The sequence below is a fragment of the Euprymna scolopes genome, chromosome 19 (genome assembly GCF_053919585.1).
Source record: "Euprymna scolopes isolate OS-2025 chromosome 19, ASM5391958v1, whole genome shotgun sequence".
NCBI classification, from domain to species: domain Eukaryota; kingdom Metazoa; phylum Mollusca; class Cephalopoda; order Sepiida; family Sepiolidae; genus Euprymna; species Euprymna scolopes.
This window is the reverse complement of record NC_136500.1, coordinates 123193885-123214640: the sequence shown is the minus strand read 5'-3', so window position 1 is coordinate 123214640 and position 20756 is coordinate 123193885. Positions and strand designations below refer to the sequence as shown.

The 20756-nt window shown below is 33.1% G+C and overlaps 1 long non-coding RNA gene across 1 annotated transcript in view; it reads left to right on the top strand.

Annotated features, from left to right (window-relative positions):
• The first annotated feature begins 832 nt into the window (after positions 1-832).
• Positions 833-20756, top strand: part of LOC145239948 (uncharacterized) — a 35243-nt gene continuing 15319 nt past the window's right edge. Inside the window, exon 1 of the long non-coding RNA XR_013862433.1 lies at positions 833-1119. This is a non-coding gene — a long non-coding RNA (uncharacterized LOC145239948). The remainder of the gene's footprint in view (positions 1120-20756) is intronic.

Below are 20756 nucleotides of genomic sequence, written 5' to 3'. Positions count from 1 at the left end.
GAGTGAATTTATATATAAAAGAAAACATCAAATGAAATAGAAAAAATTCTCTTCAGCGTCCGGTATTTACTTGACGATATACGCATAACATGAGCTTTCATTAAAAAAAAAAAAGAAAAAAATCAACGTGGTTTAAAAAACAAGGTTTTACACTTTGGACTTTACAGGTAAATTTAAAAAAAAAACACTTCTTTTTTGTTTTGTTTTAAATTATAATATTTTATTTATTGATCTTTTATCTTCAATTTGTGATATATAAAACTTTGGTGAATAAATTAATTATAAAAATTTTAATAGACATTTCAAAATGGGGAGGGGGTAAATTTAAAAAAAAAACGTTTGTCTAACATATTATATTCGGTTTATTGGAAAGAGCATTAAATTTCACATTGACCCTGAAAATATCATAAAAATTGAACCAATAGATAAAATTTGATAGATTTTTAAAATTTAAAAATTGAAAAAAAAATTCACTCGTAAAATTCAATTGATTTCATGCGTAAAAAAAATGGCTGGTTGAACGCGCACCGGCACTTTGTAAACACTTTTTTTTTTTTTTAATTAAAAATAATATTTATATTATTTTTTAAACAAGTTTAATAATTTATTTTAGAAGTATATTCCATACAGAAAATAAACAACCCACTTTAAAAAGAGAAATTACAAGTTTTTTTTTTTTTTAAATTTTATTCGCAGTTTTCTGTTAGGGGTGTCAGAAATTCCCAAAAAATTCTGATACACCTAGTCATACGGACGCATGTAATTTAAACTTGATAGGAAAACAAATCCGCACACTTAACGGTCATTTTTACACAAGGACCAAAATAATGATTTCACCGTGTTACGATGACATTAAGTTCTTTGTTCTTTAGCAGTTAGTTCTCTCTTTAAATAATTTAACTTTTAAATCGTGTTTTTTTTTTATCTTTTAATTTTGATTCTTTTATATTTTCATATATTTTTCTTAATGAATTGAACACGCAGAGCAGAGCACAAGTTTTATCAATTTACTAAAGAAATCATAACAAACAAAACAAATTTTCTGTTTTGAACACAAAAGAGAAGGAAATCGTCCTGGCTTTTGGCTTATTTTTCATATTGAATTTTCTGGAACGAAAGGTAAGATTTTGCAATACTAAAAAAAAAAAAAAATCAATAACTTTTTCAACATTCTTAAACAATTAAATGGGAGGGTTTGTATTACTGTACACATAGATTCGAAAAAGTTGTCAAAAAACAAATATATAACAAATAAATGTTATCAAAGGCAAGATAAGTGAGTGAGCTGTTTGTTGTTTTGCCCAGCGAGCAACTCGCTTCACTACTGTTATATAAGCTGACAGGATCAAATTATTTATAAAATAAAAATATTCTTATTTTAGTAAATGATCAAATCGTCGTTGTAAACAGAATGGAAAAAAAAACGTGTATTAGCGATAAAAAAGGTGTTATAAATAAAAAAAGCTATACAAATACTATTAAAAACCCGCCGAATATATGTCAACCCATGTCACGGTAACATATATTGAGCGAGTTTCTAACAGTATTTTAACCGGTTTTTTTTATTTATTACACCTTTTTCCAAACTTACCGTGTTAAAGAGAGAATCGGCCGCCATCTTGAATTTTCCAATACATCGGTAAACACTGTATGGTTTTCGAGCTGAATAAATATGTTACATTGAATAAAAGCACAAAACATATATCCAGTTTGGCAGAAAAGTAATTTATCTTGCCTTTGATAACATTTATTTGTTATATATTTGTTTTTTTGACAACTTTTTCGAATCTATGTGTACAGTAATACAAACCCATAGTATTTAATTTTAAGATTATGACATGATGGAATTTTTTAAGTAAAAATCATTTACTATTACGTCAAAAACATTTTAACACCTATTTTCGTCTTGAAAGATATGAAAACGATAATCAAGAGTTCCATATCAATAACTACTTCCTGTTTAAATGTGACCCTATTTTGTAACAGCATCGATTATTCTGGCATATTTACATATTCAAAACCTGCTTTTCTTAAGATTGGATGCATAATACTAAATAGATTTTAACTTTAAATGGGTCATCGAGACATAGTAATAAAAACAAATACTTTTTTATCGCTAATACACGTTTTTTTTTTCATTCTGTTTACAACGACGATTTGATCATTTACTAAAATAAGAATATTTTTATTTTATAAATAATTTGATCCTGTCAGCTTATATAACAGTAGTGAAGCGAGGTGCTCGCTGGGCAAAACAACAAACAGCTCACTTAAAATTAATTTTTCAAAAAACATTAATAAGAAAACAAATATTTAGAAAAATTAATTAAAAACAAATAATCAGACTTAGCTTGTCATAAGAGGTGTAAATTTATTTGCCCTGGTGTATCACACTCGTGTTTATGTTGAGTCCGAAAATAAAGAAGAAGAAATCCTTCCCGACTGGTCAAATGTTTTTGGCGTTAAGTTGGAAAGAAGTGATAAATTAATTTTCTTTAGAAAAGCCGTTCGGGTAAGGAGCGGAGTGAATAGATAAGAATGTTTTTCTTTTTTTTGTGTGGTTTCACCATTGGAAATGGGACAGAGTGTGTCGTGCACGAGCGTGGCAGTAACGCGTCTTACTGCTCTGGTGTCGCGAGCAAAAAGAGGGCGAGAGACTCCTCAAATGTAGCGCCACGACTTTTTTTGGTCTTTTTTGGAGCTCTCCAGAAACGGTGAATGTTCAATGTCACTGTCAAAATTAGTTCCGGGGTAGACGCTACATACCCCCCTACTAGACAGTATGTCGAACAAAAGAAAGTGGAAAAGTCACTGGGTATACACAGCAAATCGGTGAGGACGTTGCACTGACCTGCCCGATCTGGTAGAAGTTGTAATTACTGGTGAATCGAAGTTTCCGTTCTGAACTGCAGTGTTTTGTGTCCGTTTGCGTGCTAGCACATCGTCATCCAGAATAGCTTTCTTCAGGCGATCAACACTGACTGAATCTCGTCTTCCATCAATGTCGATAACGAAAAACTTTGAGTAGCGTTTCAATACCTTAAAGGGACCAGAATATGGTGTTTGCAGTCAAGCTGTGCCTCAATCATTCCGAACAAACACATGAGTCCACGATTGTATGTCTTTGTGGACGTGAGTGCGTGTGTTCTGTGTTCTCGGGGCAACGTTAAAAGGTTTCGCCAAGTATTCTCTCACACGAGAGGTATAACTTGTTGGGTCAGGCATGCGTGTAGGAGTGGTCGGTACGACCATCTGTCCAGGGAGAGTCAGCGTTGTTCCGTAAATCATTTCGGCAGGCGTAAAGCCAATATCTGCTTTTATGGTGGATCTGATGCCTAATAGAATGAAGGAGAGGTACTCTGTCCACCTGTTAGGGTCGGAATGCGCTCTAATAGCTGCTTTCAACTGACGGTGCAGACGCTTAATCATGCCTTTTACTGCCGGATGGTACGAGATAGTCCTTATGTGTTTGCTTCTCAGTAGGCGAGACAACTCAGAAAAAAGATAGGAATCGAATTGTCTGCCCCTATCGGTTGTGATGGTGTGAGGCACACCATAACACGATATCCAATGTGTAACCAGGGCTCGGGCAACAGTTTCTGCGGAAATATCTGCGATGGGGATGGCTTCAGGCCATCTAGAGAATCGGTCGATGCAAGTCAATAAGTATGTACAGTTTCTCGAATGTGGGAGTGGACCCACTAAATCTATGTGAACGTGTTTAAAATCGTGCCTCAGGGGTAGCGAAGGTAGCAAGGGGACTTTTAATATGCCTCTGTACTTTCGATTTCTGGCAAGGGATGCAACTCTTGGTCCATTCGCGAACGTCTCGGTTAATGGCTGTCCAGATGAAACGAGAAGTCACCAGCTTCTGCGGGGAATGAATGCCAGGATGTGACAAGTTGTGTAATTGAAAGAAGACAGCTCGCCTATGCTTAAGGGGTACATAGGGGCGTTCATGACCGTTCGAAACATAGCACCATATCGTCTCGTTGGAACAAGGTACTGGGACTTGCTTTAAAGTTAGATTTTCAGAGTGACGTAAACGATTTAGTTCTTCGTCATCCCGTTGGTCGATGGCGATCTGGTGGAGGTCGATCTCGTCAATCGCTTGAATGGCATCAATGTGCATTCTCGACAATGCATCTGCAACTACGTTCTCCTTCCCTCTGATATACTTGATATCCGCAGTAAATTGTGATATGAAATCCAAATGGCGAGCTTCCCTGGGTGAGTGTTTTCCGGGCTTGGCAAGCAAAGCATGCGATAACGGCTTGTGATCCGTAAAAAGCGTGAAAGTGGATCCTTCCAACATGTAACGAAAGTGTTTAACTGCGCAGTATGCGGCCAAAAGTTCCCTGCTGAAAGTGCTGTATTTGGTTTCAGCGTGCTGAAGACGCCTTGAGAAAAAAGCTAGTGGTTGCCAAGTATTATCCACTAATTGTTGCAGTACACCTCCAATGCCAACATCGGATGCATCGACGGATAAAGCTAGGGGTGCATCTGGACGGGGAAAAACCAACATTGTCGCTTTTGTTAATGCCTGCTTGACCTTATCGAAGGAACGTAATTCCGTTTCGCTTAATGTAATCGTCTCATTTTTTTGTTTTTATTTCTGAGTATGTCGGTTAATGGCTGCGCGATTTCAGCACAATGGGGCATGAAACGTCGATAGAAATTAATTAAACCGAGGAACTCTCGAAGTTTACGAAGTGGGAGCTTGGTAATCGACTATAGATTGGACTTTCTCTGGAAGGGGACGGATACCTTCTTTGTTGATTAAATGGCCGAGAAACGAAAGTGAAAAAACTCCAAACTCGCATTTTTGGGGGTTAATAATAACGCCATAATCTGTCAATCTGTGAAATAACTGCTGCAGATGCTGTAAGTGTTCACGTTCTGATGCACTTGCCATGAGGAGATCGTCGATATATGCATAGACGAACGGCAGTCCTCGCAAAACTGCGTCGACAAAGCGTTGAAAAGATTGCCTTGCATTACGTAATCCAAAGGGCATGCGTAAGAATTCGAAAAGGCCGAAAGGAGTTGTGATCGCAGTCTTAGAAACATCCTCTGGGTGTACGGGAATCTGGTTGTACGCGCAAACAAGGTCGCTTTTGGAGAACACTGTTTTTCCGTGAAGCGAGTTAGAAAAGTCTTGCAGATGCGGAATAGGGTAATTGTCTGGAGTAGTGTGACTGTTAAGTGCGCGGTAATCCCCACAAGGGCGCCATTCGCCGGCTGATTTTTTTGGCACCATGTGGAGTGGTGATGACCAGTTGCTATTAGAGGGTCGAATAATGCTTAAATCCAACATGTGCTGAAATTCTTGTTTAGCCGCCCTTAAACGATCGGGTTTAAGTCTGCGCGGGCGCGCGCTCACAGGCAGTCCCCTTGTTTGGATAGTATGAGTGACATCGTGTTTAACTTTTTCACCGTTAAACGTAGGACGAGTTTTCCAGGAAACCTCGCAGCAAATCTGTATACGGATCTGTGGTGTCTTTATGTATAACTGGGCTGATCTCGGTCAACCAACTGATTATGCCTTGCACGGAACGTCCAGTGTTATTATCAATAAGTTTGCCGCATTTGACATCTACAAGGATGCCAAAATGGTGCAGAAAATCCGCCCCTAAAATCGGAACGGGTAGCTTTGCGACGATGAAGACCCAACATAGTGCGCGCTGTAATCCAAGATTTAATGTTATCGATGTCTCTCCATAAGTAGGAATGGAGGAGTGATTCACTGCGTGTAGAAATAAGTTTGATTGAGGACGATTCTCTTTCACGAACTTCTTAGGGATGATACTGACTTCCGCATCGGTATCAACGAGAAATCGTATACCAGTGGTTCTATCAGTCACGTACAGGGTGCGACGAATGTTGTTCTTGCCAGGAGTGTCTGCCACTCCTACTGCCTTGCCTGGGCATTTCCCGAGAGACATTTCTTCGTATATGAACATGGCTGGTGGCATCGGTAAGCTCTTTCACCGAAACGCGGGTGGTACTTGCAGAGCCCACCGCTGTTCTGAGTGCTGCTAAATCGCCGGGGACGGACTCACTCAGTGGGGTGCTTATGCATTTTTGGTTTGAGCTCGAGGCCACGTAACTGTTCACTCAGGTCGTGAATCATTTGAGCCTGTCACTCTAGTTCCTCGCGTATATCCGTGGAGGGGTTTGCGACGTTAGGCAGGGCATCGTAAGAGCTGTGCGTGTGAACTGGGGCTATGGAAACGGTCACGTCCATAATTTTGTCGGCTAGGTCTGCTAGCTCCTCAACGGTTGTGGAGTCATTCGAAGAGGCGAGTATCATTTGAATACTCGATGGCAGTCTATTGACGAAAAGTTGTTTAAGTATGTCCGGCTGTAGTGAGTTCTCACCCATCAACAGCTTCATACGTCTGAGTAACTGAGACAGTTTCCGATCTCCGAGTTCTTCTTCTACGAGAAGTTGACGAAGGCGTTTCTGCTGTGAATCGGTTGTCCTACGAATCAATTCCGATTTGAAATAATCGTAGCTGATCAATCCAGGGGGTGACATGATCAGGTCGTGAACCTCCGTCATTACTTCACGCGTTAATGCGGCCACCACGTGGTTGAATTTCATCACATCGCTCAGAATCCTTTGCGTGTAGAACTGGGCCTCTACGTGTGCGAACCATAATGTTGGATCGTGCGTCCAAAAAGGAGGAATCCTCAAAATAGCCTGAGTAGCTGTCGTTGAAAGAAGTGCCTCACTGTCCATCGTGGGGAACGCATTGAAGAGAACGATGATCGCAGAAAATCTCTGTGAGATCCTTTATGCCTAGAAAAACCGATGTGGCGCTAAGGTCGACATGTACATCATTCGGCGTGCGCGTGGTCGCTGAGAAATTTCCCTTGTGTGATTACAGGTAATTCTTTCTTATTGATAATATCCACAATTCCTTGCATGTTCTGCCAAAATCTGACAAAAAAAGGGGTCACCAGTGAAGTGAGGTGCTCGCTGGGCAAAACAACAAACAGCTCACTTAAAATTAACTTTTCAAAAAACATTAATAAGAAAACAAATATTTAGAAAAATTAATTAAAAACAAATAATCAGACTTGGCTTGTCATAAGAGGTGTAAATTTATTTGCCCTGGTGTATCACACTCATGTTTATGTTGAGTCCGAAAATAAAGAAGAAGAAATCCTTCCCGACTGGTCAAATGTTTTTGGCGTTAAGTTGGAAAGAAGCGATAAATTAATTTTCTTTAGAAAAGCCGTTCGGGTAAGGAGCGGAGTGAATAGATAAGAATGTTTTTCTTTTTTTTGTGTTGTTTCACCATTGGAAACGGGACAGGGTGTGTCGCGCACGAGCGACAGAGCGTGGCAGTAACGCATCTTACTGCTCTGGTGTCGCGAGCAAAAAGAGGACGAGAGACTCCTCGAATTTAGCGCCACAACTTTTTTTGGTCTTTTTTTGGAGCTCTCCAGAAACGGTGAATGTTCAATGTCACTGTCAAAATTAGTTCCGGGGTAGACGCTACAGTAGGTACCTCCACGGCGATGTGTACACATTTTAATAGTGACGTCAACATTTCGTGTGTTTGTGTTAATTTCTATGGATAAGCATTTGCGTTATAATTATTAATGGAGTAACGTTCTGTTTTTTGCTATAGATAAAAAATAATATAAAACTTACCTTTTGTAAAACAAATACATTTTTATTAACGAACTACACAGACTAGAGTTAATAAAATAAAATTTTAACGTCTTTTGTTGACACATGTATTTAAAATAATCTTCTTTACAAGCCTCCATACATTTTTGAAAAAAAAAAAAAGCGTCAAACATAAAGACCATCCTCTTTCAATTTAAATAATAAAATCAAAACTAATTTTTTTAAGGTTGATTTCGGATTTAGAATTTTTATTATCTCAATAGTCTTATATTCTTTTATATGAATATATTTTTTTATTATTGGAAACCTGTTATTAAAAGATCCATTTAAACTTCATATCGCGTAATATTTGAATTTAATATCATTTAAAGCTTTTTAAAAATATTTTTTTTTTAGAATTGTTTTTTTGTTGTTGTTGTTGTAATTCGAATAATTATATTACCGAGAAAAAAGTATCCAGAAAGTGTTGCTTTTTTTTTTTAACATAATATTGAATTTATGTCTAATTTTATTTACAACTTTGAGGTAAGTGGAATAAATAACAGGATTATATATATAGAAACATTACTATTTTTTAATTATTTGATCTTTTCAGCTTTAAAGAATGTTGAAACTTTTATCAATCCACATTTATTTTGTTTAGTTTTCGGACCATGAAATATAGGGGTTGTAGAACACCTAAAAATATATATATTTCCGCTAATATATTTATCGAAACCTACTTTTAATATGTAAGTTTATTTAATAATGATTGAATATCGAAAATCTCAGGAAAATATGATTATTATTTGATTTTTACTAGATTTTAAAAACATGGGTGTATGGACGGGCTGTTCACTGAACAGCTTCAAAAAACGTTACTACATAGGAATGTTGTTTTAAAGCATCGATAATGTAAACACGATGTTTGTCTCGCATTTTCATTATTTTTGTATGCTGTAAAAAAATGTTTTTTAATATTAGCAGTTTATTTAGAGCTTTTTCTTTTAAATAATAAAAAAGTTAGGATGATAATTGTTGTGGTGGCACCCACTCATTTACATATGTGGATAATATTACACATAAATAGCAAAACTCGGTTAGTCTGAGTGTGTGTTAACCAGAAGCCACCGAAGGCCGAGCCGAGAGCAGATATGTTCTCCAGCCAAGACTCTCTTACCTGACAACGATTATGTAAATATACTGTAAATATACTTTTCCTAATCCACTTCTTATTGATCTACCTTTGTTTGTTGAGTCTTCATTTGTATTGCCTTATACGTTATTTGGTTTAACCTGCAAACATAACAGTTGGCGACGAAGATGAACGTCAAATATAACAGTTTGACGAAGAAATGGAAAGAACTCACTAAAAAAAAAGAAGAGTACAACGCAACGGTTGACCTTTCTAAGGAATACAAGTTTTGACAAACGAAATAGTCATAAAAATGGATTTCACGCTAAAGAGAAGTTCAGCTCAAGTCGGAAAAAAAAGTAACCTCGATTGATAGTATAGTATTTACTAAAATACTAGTCGGGAAAAAAGACAAACCAAAACCGCTAATTGCAGTCTCTAAGAAAAAAAAAGAAAAAAAACTCGAATGTGGCAAAAGCGACAATTTACACTGTTTCTCTTGGAATCCATCTTGAAAAAAAAAACCAATAAACTGTAAAAGTGAATTTTTGTTTTGTGGTAAAACGACAAACAGATTTGTATTACTAAATTATGAAGAAATTAAAAATGTTCGTATTGAAAAATAGCGAAAATCTGTTTGGAATAGATTTGATTGAGAAATTTTGGACTGTGGGCTAAGCCAATCAATACATTCTGTAAAAAAATAGAATGTACTACTCCAACAACAGGAAATATAAAAGAGGAATTAAAAAAAATTATTCCCTGAAGTATTCATGACTAAATTAGGTCGTTGCAATAAATTTAAGGCTTCGTTTGAACTTAAGGAAAACACCAGCCCAATTTTAAGAAAAAAGCCAAATGTTCCGTTCACTGGATTGGAAAAGATTAATAAAGAATTAGACAGATTGGAACAGACAGGCATACTATCAAAAATAGAACACAGCGAGTGGGCAACCCCCACCGTATATGTAAAGAAAAAGAATGATGAAATCAGAGTGTGCGCAGACTTTTCAACAGGTCTAAACTCCATATTACAAGATTACCTACCAAGCCCAGAGGAAATATTCACAAAGTTGAATGGTGGTAATATCTTCTCCAAGATAGACTTGAGCGATGCATATTTACAAATACCAGTCAAGGAGAATTGCTCAAAAATACTATGCATCAACACGCATAAGGGATTGTACAAATACAACCAGTTGCCCTTTGGCATCAAAGTAGCGCCTGTCATTTTTCAACAAGCGATGGGCACCATGCTAAGTGGTATTGAGTGCGCATGTGCATACCTGGACGACATTGTTATCAGGAGCAAATCCCTAGAAGAACATAAGGAGCATTTAAAACAAGTATTCACTTGAATACAAGAATTCGGGTTTAAAGTAAAAGAAAATAAATGCGAGTTTTGTATGAGCGAAATTAAGTATCTTGGACATATAATAAATAAACATGGGCGACGTCCAGACCCAGAAAGATCTGCGGCAATAAAAAACATGCCAGCACCTAATAATGTAACAACCTTGCAGAGTTTCTTAGGACTTGCAAATTATTACCAATCTTTTATTGAAGGGATGCATAATTTGCGCGCTCCCTTAAATGAGCTGCTAAAAAAGGACACACCTTGGAACTGGATGCAAGAATGTCAAACCGCTTTTGACAAAATAAAGAGCGCACTAGCATCTGAATTATTTCTAACTCACTATGACACAAAATTAAATATAGTCGTTACTAGTGACACTAGTTCCTACGGTGTAGGAGCATGCATTATACATATCATGCCTAATGGATCTAGAAAGCCGATAGCTCATGCTTTGAGAATGCTGCTTCCAGCAGAGAAGGCGTATTCACAGATTGAAAAAGAAGCGTTGAGTATAATCTTTGCAGTGACTAAGTTCCACCAATATTTATATGGTAGACATTTTATACTTGAAACCAACCATAAACCATTAGTCACAATCTATGGATCAAAAAAAGGATTGCCTGTATACACCACAAATAGATTGCTGCGCTGGGGTACGATCCTACTGAATTACGATTTCCAGATACAACATCTAGCATCAAAAAAGATTTGCCATGCGGATGGACTTTCAAGACTGATACCACAGAAACATAATTTGGAAGAATCAGTGATTGCAGCAATTCGAACAAATGTCGAAGTGAAAAATATTGTAGCAAACATCATTAAAGAACTACCGGTAACATTGTCGGACATTAAAAAAGAAGCCGATAAAGGTGAATACATAAATGATATAAAAGAAAAAATTATAAATTAAAAAAAGGTTTAGGAAATTTTTTTCATATGTAACGATGAGAGAGTAGTAATACCTAAAACGTTGCAGAAGAGGATTTTGAGAGACTTCCACACAGGACATCCGGGGATAAATCGGATGAAGTCTCTAATGAGAAGCTACGTATACTGGCGTAACATGGACGTCGACATAGCTGCAACAATAAATAGATGTGAAGGATGCCAGTTAGCGGCAAAATCCCCACCTATAGTACGCAAACCTTGGCCGAAAACTGACCACCCATGGTCGAGAATCCACATGGACTTCACTGGTCCAGTAGAAAACTACTACTAAATTGTAGTAGATAGTTATACAAAATGGCCTGAGGTAATGCGTTGCTGGAATCCAACAATGAACAACTCAATAGGATTCCTACACGAGTTATTTGCACGATTTGGTGTAACAGACACATTAGTCACTGACAATGGAACTCAATTCACATCCACAGACTTTAAGGAATTTTGTGACACGTTCCAAGTAAAGCATATCACTACTCATCTGTACCATCCAAGGTCAAATGGCCTCGCGGGGAGGTTCGTGGACACGTTAAAACGAGTGTTGAAAAAATTCATTGAGATACCAACGGAAAAAGCTTTGCAACAATTTTTGCAAATATATAGGATAACACTGCACCCTAATACACCGTCAAACATATCACCAGCTGATTTAATGTTTGCCAGAAAGGTGAAATCGGCGTTTGATAAACTATTGCCAAGACAGGCAATTGTCTGAAACACTACACACATGATTAGAAAGAAATATAACTCGGGAGATCGAGTATATTTCAAGTGCTGCAGGAATAACACCTCTTACTGGGAATGTGGAGTAGTAGATAAACGCATTGGTGATTGTACATACATGATAAAAGGTCCACAAAAAGGCACCTGAACCAAATAAAAAAACGCCACATTCAGGATGGTGATTATACAACAGCAGTCGAAGAGGAGGAAACCATGGACATCATATACGAATCCTTTAATTTGGAATCGCCTCAATATACACCTGAGCCCCGAAGATCAGGTAGGAAAAGAAAGTTTAATGAACCATTAATGTTAAATCCCAAGAGAAAAAGATATTGAAATATGTGTGACTTCAAATCTTAGGAGGAGGGTGTTGTGGTGGCACCCACTCATTTACATATGTGGATAATATTACACATAAATAACAAGACTCGGTTAGTCTGAGTGTTTGTTAACCAGAAGCCACCGAAAGGCCGAGCTGAGAGCAGATATGTTCTCCAGCCAAGACTCTCTTACCTGACAACCATTATGTAAATATACTGTAAATATACTTTTCCTAATCCACTTCTTATTGATCTACCTTTGTTTGTTGAGTCTTCATTTGTATTGCCTTATACGTTATTTGGTTCAACCTGCAAACATAACAATAATATTAAATTAAATTACAATTACATTGTGTTACATATGGGGGGGGGGTAAAACTGTGGCGCACGTTGGAGGTACCTATATAACAGATCTGATTAAAAGTGTATAAATCTTAGATCAACAAAAATTTTTTAAAATAAATTATATAAAATAAGTTATATAATCCAACATTTAGATTTGAGTAAGAAAAATGGGTTCATTTTAGTATATATTTTTTTTAATTTTCTGAGCAAACAATTATGTTTAAAGATATAATTTTATTTTAAGGTTTTCTAATGTAGAAACAAAGTGTTTTTTGTTGTTTATATTTGAAATTTGGTATTTTTGTTTTAGAAGAATGTTTTTACCGACCGATTGTTATCTTTATTTTAACTAGATTTTTATAATGGTGTCGATTCTTATAGAGGGGGGGGGGGCGTTATGCACCAATTTTATACTTAATTTCTAAAGTTCCAAAATGTGTTATTGTTTTTCTTATATTTTTTGAATTCTCATTAAAACCGAAGAAAAATTACTAAAAAACTAAATAAAACAATCAAAAAGATTTAATCAAGATTTGTTTACTATCCTCATCCCGAAAATCTCTAACCCCTCCCCCCAACCTCTAGGTTTCATTCTCATAAATTGATTAGTACATAACAACATTAAAACTAATGTTATTTCAATTTTTTTACAAGAGTCACGACTTATCAAGGCCTGAATGCCACTGGAGGATAAGTGTTAATAAATGCACTGCAGTAATCGTTAATGGTGTAGATTGGGTAGAATTTGGATTATTTAAAAGGACGGTTCAACAAGAACTTGTTTAGCTTAGATTTGAAGACTATAATATTGTAATTGGTTGGGAAGCAGGCCAGGGGAACAGTGTTTCACATCCAGGCAGTTCTAGGAAATAAGCCTTGATTGTGGAATCTGCGTTCAGATTTAAGCACAGAATAAGAGTAGAGAAAATTGGTGATAGTGGTTGTAGCTAGTCGAGTTTTTTTGTGAACGTTTGGTAAGGGAATATTTTAGATTGAAGCTCAGACGAGCACTTGCCATGGAAATAATGATAGATCTGAGAGAGGCTTGCAACGTCTTTTGTGGGAAAGACGTTTCAGAGAATAGAGAAAGGCATCACCTACTAGGTTTTAAGGCAAGTTTTAAACACTCATAGAAAGGTAAGATGCACCGAGCAACTCCTACCAAGATGTGGCAATATTGCTCCATTTTAAAACGTACTTAACCTTTGGCAGTGAAATACCTATTTGAGCTGTAGGATGATCCATTTTTTTTTCAGCGATGTTGGCAACAGAGTCGATGTATGTGTTCCATTTTAAATCGGGAGTAAAGGTCAGTTCCAGAAGCGTGTCAAGACATGGAGCCTCCCCAAGAGGAGAGCCTTTCATTTCAATTAGGGCCAGACAGGGGTCAGATTGAATATTATGAAAAGAGAGAAGCTTGCTTTTAGATGCTTTAAAATTAACAAGTCACCTTTTCCCCCTTGCTCTGTGTGTTCAAGACCATAAACTAAATTTACATTGCGAAATGAGTCAAGTATGACGTTTGTTTTATGAACCCCAAAGCATGTTACAAATTTAACTGATATGTTCCAGATTAGAAGACGACACGTTCTGTATGCAAATCATAAACCTGCAAAAAATTAAATCATTAACATTACAAATAGACGAAGATGTGACACAAGGTTACTTCTTTATTGTTAGGCTGTTGGTGAATGCAGTCTCTTAGCAATTTAGAGGGCATTTCGGATCACAGGCCTAGCCAGAGATGCCTTCTCGTTAGTAAGGCTTTCTTTTAATCTAAACAGGGTTTTCATGTTTCACAATAGAAACGTGTGTCTTCCACGTCTCATGAGTGCACATTTCTCAACATCTTTGCGAAATGTGCATTTTTAGTACCTTTGTGCGTTTTTAGTACCTTTGTGCATTTTAGTACCTTTTTAGTACCTTTGTGCATTTTTAGTACCTTCTTTTTAGTAGCTTTTTGCATTTTTAGTACCTTTGTGCGTTTTTAGTACGTTTGTGCATTTTAGTACCTTTTTTAGTACCTTTGTGCATTTTAGTACCTTTTTTAATACTTTTGTGAATTTTTAGTACCTTTTTTAGTACCTTTGTGAATTTTTAGTACCTTTTTTAGTACCTTTGTGCATTTTTAGTACCTTTTTTAGTAACTGTGCATTTTTAGTACCTTCTTTTTTAGTACCTTTGTGCATTTTTAGTACCTTCGTTTTTAATACCTTTGTGCATTTTTAGTACCTTTTTTAGTACCTTTGTGAATTTTTAGTTCCTTTGTGAATTTTTAGTTCCTTTGTGAATTTTTAGTTCCTTTGTGAATTTTTAGTACCTTCTTTTTTAGTAACTTTGTGCATTTTTAGTACCTTCTTTTTTAGTACCTTTGTGCATTTTTAGTACCTTCTTTTTTAGTACCTTTGTGCATTTTTAGTACCTTCTTTTTTAGTACCTTTGTGAATTTTTAGTACCTTCTTTTTAGTAGCTTTCTGCATTTTTAGTATCTTTGTGCGTTTTTATTACCTTTATGCATTTTAGTACCTTTTTAGTATCCGTGTGCATTTTTAGTACCTTTGCAATTTTTAGTACCTTTTTTAGTACCTTTGTGCATTTTTAGTACCTTCGTTTTTAATACCTTTGTGCATTTTTAGTACCTTTTTAGTACCTTTGTGCATTTTTAGTGACTTCTATTTTAGTACCTTTGTGCATTTTTAGTACCTTTGTGCATTTTTAGTACCTTTTTTAGTACCTTTGTGCATTTTTAGTGACTTCTATTTTAGTACCTTTGTGCATTTTTAGTACCTTTATGCATTTTTAGTGACTTCTATTTTAATACCTTTGTGCATTTTTAGTACCTTCTTTTCAGAAGCCTCAATTTCCCGCATTTTGTGTATGATGTAAGAAGTAAAGTCCAAGTTTGTTGATAAATCTGAACAATTGTCATACCCAGTATTATATTTTATATTATGATTTTTTTTATCTATTTGCGTCTGTATTATTCGATAGTGCAAGGGTTGCGCAAAGTGTAATGTCTTATGCATGTATAGAAGTGGCACAAAGCCATCCCAATGTGTACGGTATCGGGATAATTACACGTTTAGAATAACTGTATTCCAACCACTTAATACTTACAACGTTATAAAATGTTAATTTTTAATATTTATATTTTGTGTTTGAAAAATATTGGTTCTATGTTAAATTTATCGCTATATGCTTATGTAACAGATTTATATGTGTGTCTGTTTGGGGGTTCCAAATTCAAAAGTAAAAATATAGGGGCGGAAAACTCTAGATCTCTTTCATCTTATCATGGTAAATTGATAGTATAATGAAACATTTCGAAAATAAAGATATGGGGGAATTTGAAGTGCCAGGACTGATAAAAATAAATAGTTGGGAGACGTATCATGCTTAGTTTGTTGTGACTGCTTGATATGTATGTACATAATTGGCTCATATGCCCTCACAATGTATATGATCTCGGAATATTACATGTTTAGAATAGTCGTATTTCACAACTCACTTGTTACGATCTGCTCAAATGTTTTAATATTTATTTTTTGTGGTTGAAAAAAATTGGTTGTACATTGAATGTTTCAATATATTTTAATGTAACTGATTTATATGTGTTTAAACACAGAAATAGGATGTATATTACAATAAAAGAAATGGGAAGTATATTACAATACACAAAGAAATGGGAAGTATATTACAATACACAAAGAAATGGGAAGTATATTACCATAAACAAAGAAATGGGAAGTATATTACCATAAACAAAGAAATGGGAAGTATATTACAATAAACAAAGAAATGGGAAATATATTACAATAAACAAAGAAATGGGAAGTATATTACAATAAACAAAGAAATGGGAAATATATTACAATAAACAAAGAAATGGGAAGTATATTACCATAAACAAAGAAATGGGAAGTATATTACAATAAACAAAGAAATGGGAAATATATTACAATAAACAAAGAAATGGGAAGTATATTACCATAAACAAAGAAATGGGAAGTATATTACAATAAACAAAGAAATGGGAAATATATTACAATAAACAAAGAAATGGGAAGTATATTACCATAAACAAAGAAATGGGAAGTATATTACAATAAACAAAGAAATGGGAAATATATTACAATAAACAAAGAAATGGGAAGTATATTACAATAAACAAAGAAATGGGAAGTATATTACAATAAACAAAGAAATGGGAAGTATATTACAATAAACAAAGAAATGGGAAATATATTACAATAAACAAAGAAATGGGAAGTATATTACAATAAACAAAGAAATGGGAAGTATATTACAATAAACAAAGAAATGGGAAGTATATTACAATAAACAAAGAAATGGGAAGTATATTACAATAAACAAAGAAATGGGAAGTATATTACAATAAACAAAGAAATGGGAAATATATTACAATAAACAAAGAAATGGGAAGTATATTACCATAAACAAAGAAATGGGAAGTATATTACAATAAACAAAGAAATGGGAAATATATTACAATAAACAAAGAAATGGGAAATATATTACAATAAACAAAGAAATGGGAAGTATATTACCATAAACAAAGAAATGGGAAGTATATTACCATAAACAAAGAAATGGGAAATATATTACAATAAACAAAGAAATGGGAAATATATTACAATAAACAAAGAAATGGGAAGTATATTACAATAAACAAAGAAATGGGAAGTATATTACAATAAACAAAGAAATGGGAAGTATATTACAATAAACAAAGAAATGGGAAATATATTACAATAAACAAAGAAATGGGAAGTATATTACAATAAACAAAGAAATGGGAAGTATATTACAATAAACAAAGAAATGGGAAATATATTACAATAAACAAAGAAATGGGAAATATATTACAATAAACAAAGAAATGGGAAGTATATTACAATAAACAAAGAAATGGGAAGTATATTACAATAAACAAAGAAATGGGAAGTATATTACAATAAACAAAGAAATGGGAAATATATTACAATAAACAAAGAAATGGGAAGTATATTACAATAAACAAAGAAATGGGAAGTATATTACAATAAACAAAGAAATGGGAAGTATATTACAATAAACAAAGAAATGGGAAGTATATTACAATAAACAAAGAAATGGGAAGTATATTACAATAAACAAAGAAATGGGAAATATATTACAATAAACAAAGAAATGGGAAGTATATTACCATAAACAAAGAAATGGGAAGTATATTACAATAAACAAAGAAATGGGAAATATATTACAATAAACAAAGAAATGGGAAATATATTACAATAAACAAAGAAATGGGAAGTATATTACCATAAACAAAGAAATGGGAAGTATATTACCATAAACAAAGAAATGGGAAATATATTACAATAAACAAAGAAATGGGAAATATATTACAATAAACAAAGAAATGGAAAATATATTACAATAAACAAAGAAATGGGAAGTATATTACAATAAACAAAGAAATGGGAAGTATATTACAATAAACAAAGAAATGGGAAGTATATTACAATAAACAAAGAAATGGGAAATATATTACAATAAACAAAGAAATGGGAAGTATATTACAATAAACAAAGAAATGGGAAGTATATTACAATAAACAAAGAAATGGGAAATATATTACCATAAACAAAGAAATGGGAAATATATTACAATAAACAAAGAAATGGGAAGTATATTACAATACACAAAGAAATGGGAAGTATATTACAATAAACAAAGAAATGGGAAATATATTACAATAAACAAAGAAATGGGAAATATATTACAATAAACAAAGAAATGGGAAATATATTACAATAAACAAAGAAATGGGAAGTATATTACAATAAACAAAGAAATGGGAAGTATATTACAATAAACAAAGAAATGGGAAGTATATTACAATAAACAAAGAAATGGGAAGTATATTACAATACACAAAGAAATGGAAAATATATTACAATAAACAAAGAAATGGGAAGTATATTACAATAAACAAAGAAATGGGAAGTATATTACAATAAACAAAGAAATGGGAAGTATATTACAATAAACAATGAAATGGGAAGTATATTACCATAAACAAAGAAATGGGAAGTATATTACAATAAACAAAGAAATGGGAAGTATATTACAATAAACAAAGAAATGGGAAATATATTACAATAAACAAAGAAATGGGAAGTATATTACAATAAACAAAGAAATGGGAAGTATATTACAATACACAAAGAAATGGAAAATATATTACAATAAACAAAGAAATGGGAAGTATATTACAATAAACAAAGAAATGGGAAGTATATTACAATAAACAAAGAAATGGGAAGTATATTACAATAAACAAAGAAATGGGAAATATATTACAATAAACAAAGAAATGGGAAGTATATTACAATACACAAAGAAATGGAAAATATATTACAATAAACAAAGAAATGGGAAGTATATTACAATAAACAAAGAAATGGGAAGTATATTACAATAAACAAAGAAATGGGAAATATATTACAATAAACAAAGAAATGGAAAATATATTACAATAAACAAAGAAATGGGAAGTATATTACAATAAACAAAGAAATGGGAAGTATATTACAATAAACAAAGAAATGGGAAGTATATTACAATAAACAATGAAATGGGAAGTATATTACCATAAACAAAGAAATGGGAAGTATATTACAATAAACAAAGAAATGGGAAGTATATTACAATAAACAAAGAAATGGGAAATATATTACAATAAACAAAGAAATGGGAAGTATATTACAATAAACAAAGAAATGGGAAGTATATTACAATAAACAAAGAAATTGGAAGTATATTACCATAAACAAAGAAATGGGAAATATATTACAATAAACAAAGAAATGGGAAGTATATTACAATACACAAAGAAATGGGAAGTATATTACAATACACAAAGAAATGGGAAGTATATTACCATAAACAAAGAAATGGGAAGTATATTACAATAAACAAAGAAATGGGAAATATATTACAATAAACAAAGAAATGGGAAATATATTACAATACACAAAGAAATGGGAAGTATATTACAATAAACAAAGAAATGAGAAGTATATTACAATAAACAAAGAAATGGGAAGTATATTACAATAAACAAAGAAATGAAAAGTATATTACAATAAACAAAGAAATGGAAAGTATATTACAATAAACAAAGAAATGGGAAGTATATTACAATAAACAAAGAAATGGGAAATATATTACAATAAACAAAGAAATTGGAAGTATATTACAATAAACAAAGAAATGGGAAGTATATTACAATAAACAAAGAAATGGGAAGTATATTACCATAAACAAAGAAATGGGAAATATATTACCATAAACAAAGAAATGGGAAATATATTACCATAAACAAAGAAATGGGAAATATATTACAATAAACAAATAAATGGGAAGTATATTACAATAAACAAAGAAATGGGAAGTATATTACAATAAACAAAGAAATGGGAAGTATATTACAATAAACAAAGAAATGGGAAATATATTACAATAAACAAAGAAATGGGAAGTATATTACAATACACAAAGAAATGGGAAGTATATTACAATAAACAAAGAAATGGGAAGTATATTACAATAAACAAAGAAATGGGAAATATATTACAATAAACAATGAAATGGGAAATATATTACCATAAACAAAGAAATTGGAAGTATATTACAATAAACAAAGAAATGGGAAGTATATTACAATACACAAAGAAATGGGAAGTATATTACAATAAACAAAGAAATGGGAAATATATTACAATAAACAAAGAAATGGGAAATATATTACAATAAACAAAGAAATGGGAAATATATTACAATAAACAAATAAATGGGAAGTATATTACAATAAACAAAGAAATGGGAAGTATATTACAATAAACAAAGAAATTGGAAGTATATTACAATAAACAAAGAAATGGGAAGTATATTACAATACACAAAGAAATGGGAAATATATTACAATAAACAAAGAAATGGGAAGTATATTACAATAAACAAAGAAATGGGAAGTATATTACAATAAACAAAGAAATGGGAAATATATTACCATAAACAAAGAAATGGGAAATATATTACAATAAACAAAGAAATGGGAAATATATTACAATAAACAAATAAATAGGATGTATATTACAATACACAAAGAAATGGGAAGTATATTACAATAAACAAAGAAATGAGAAGTATATTACAATAAACAAAGAAATTGGAAGTATATTACAATAAACAAAGAAATGAAAAGTATATTACAATAAACAAAGAAATGGGAAGTAT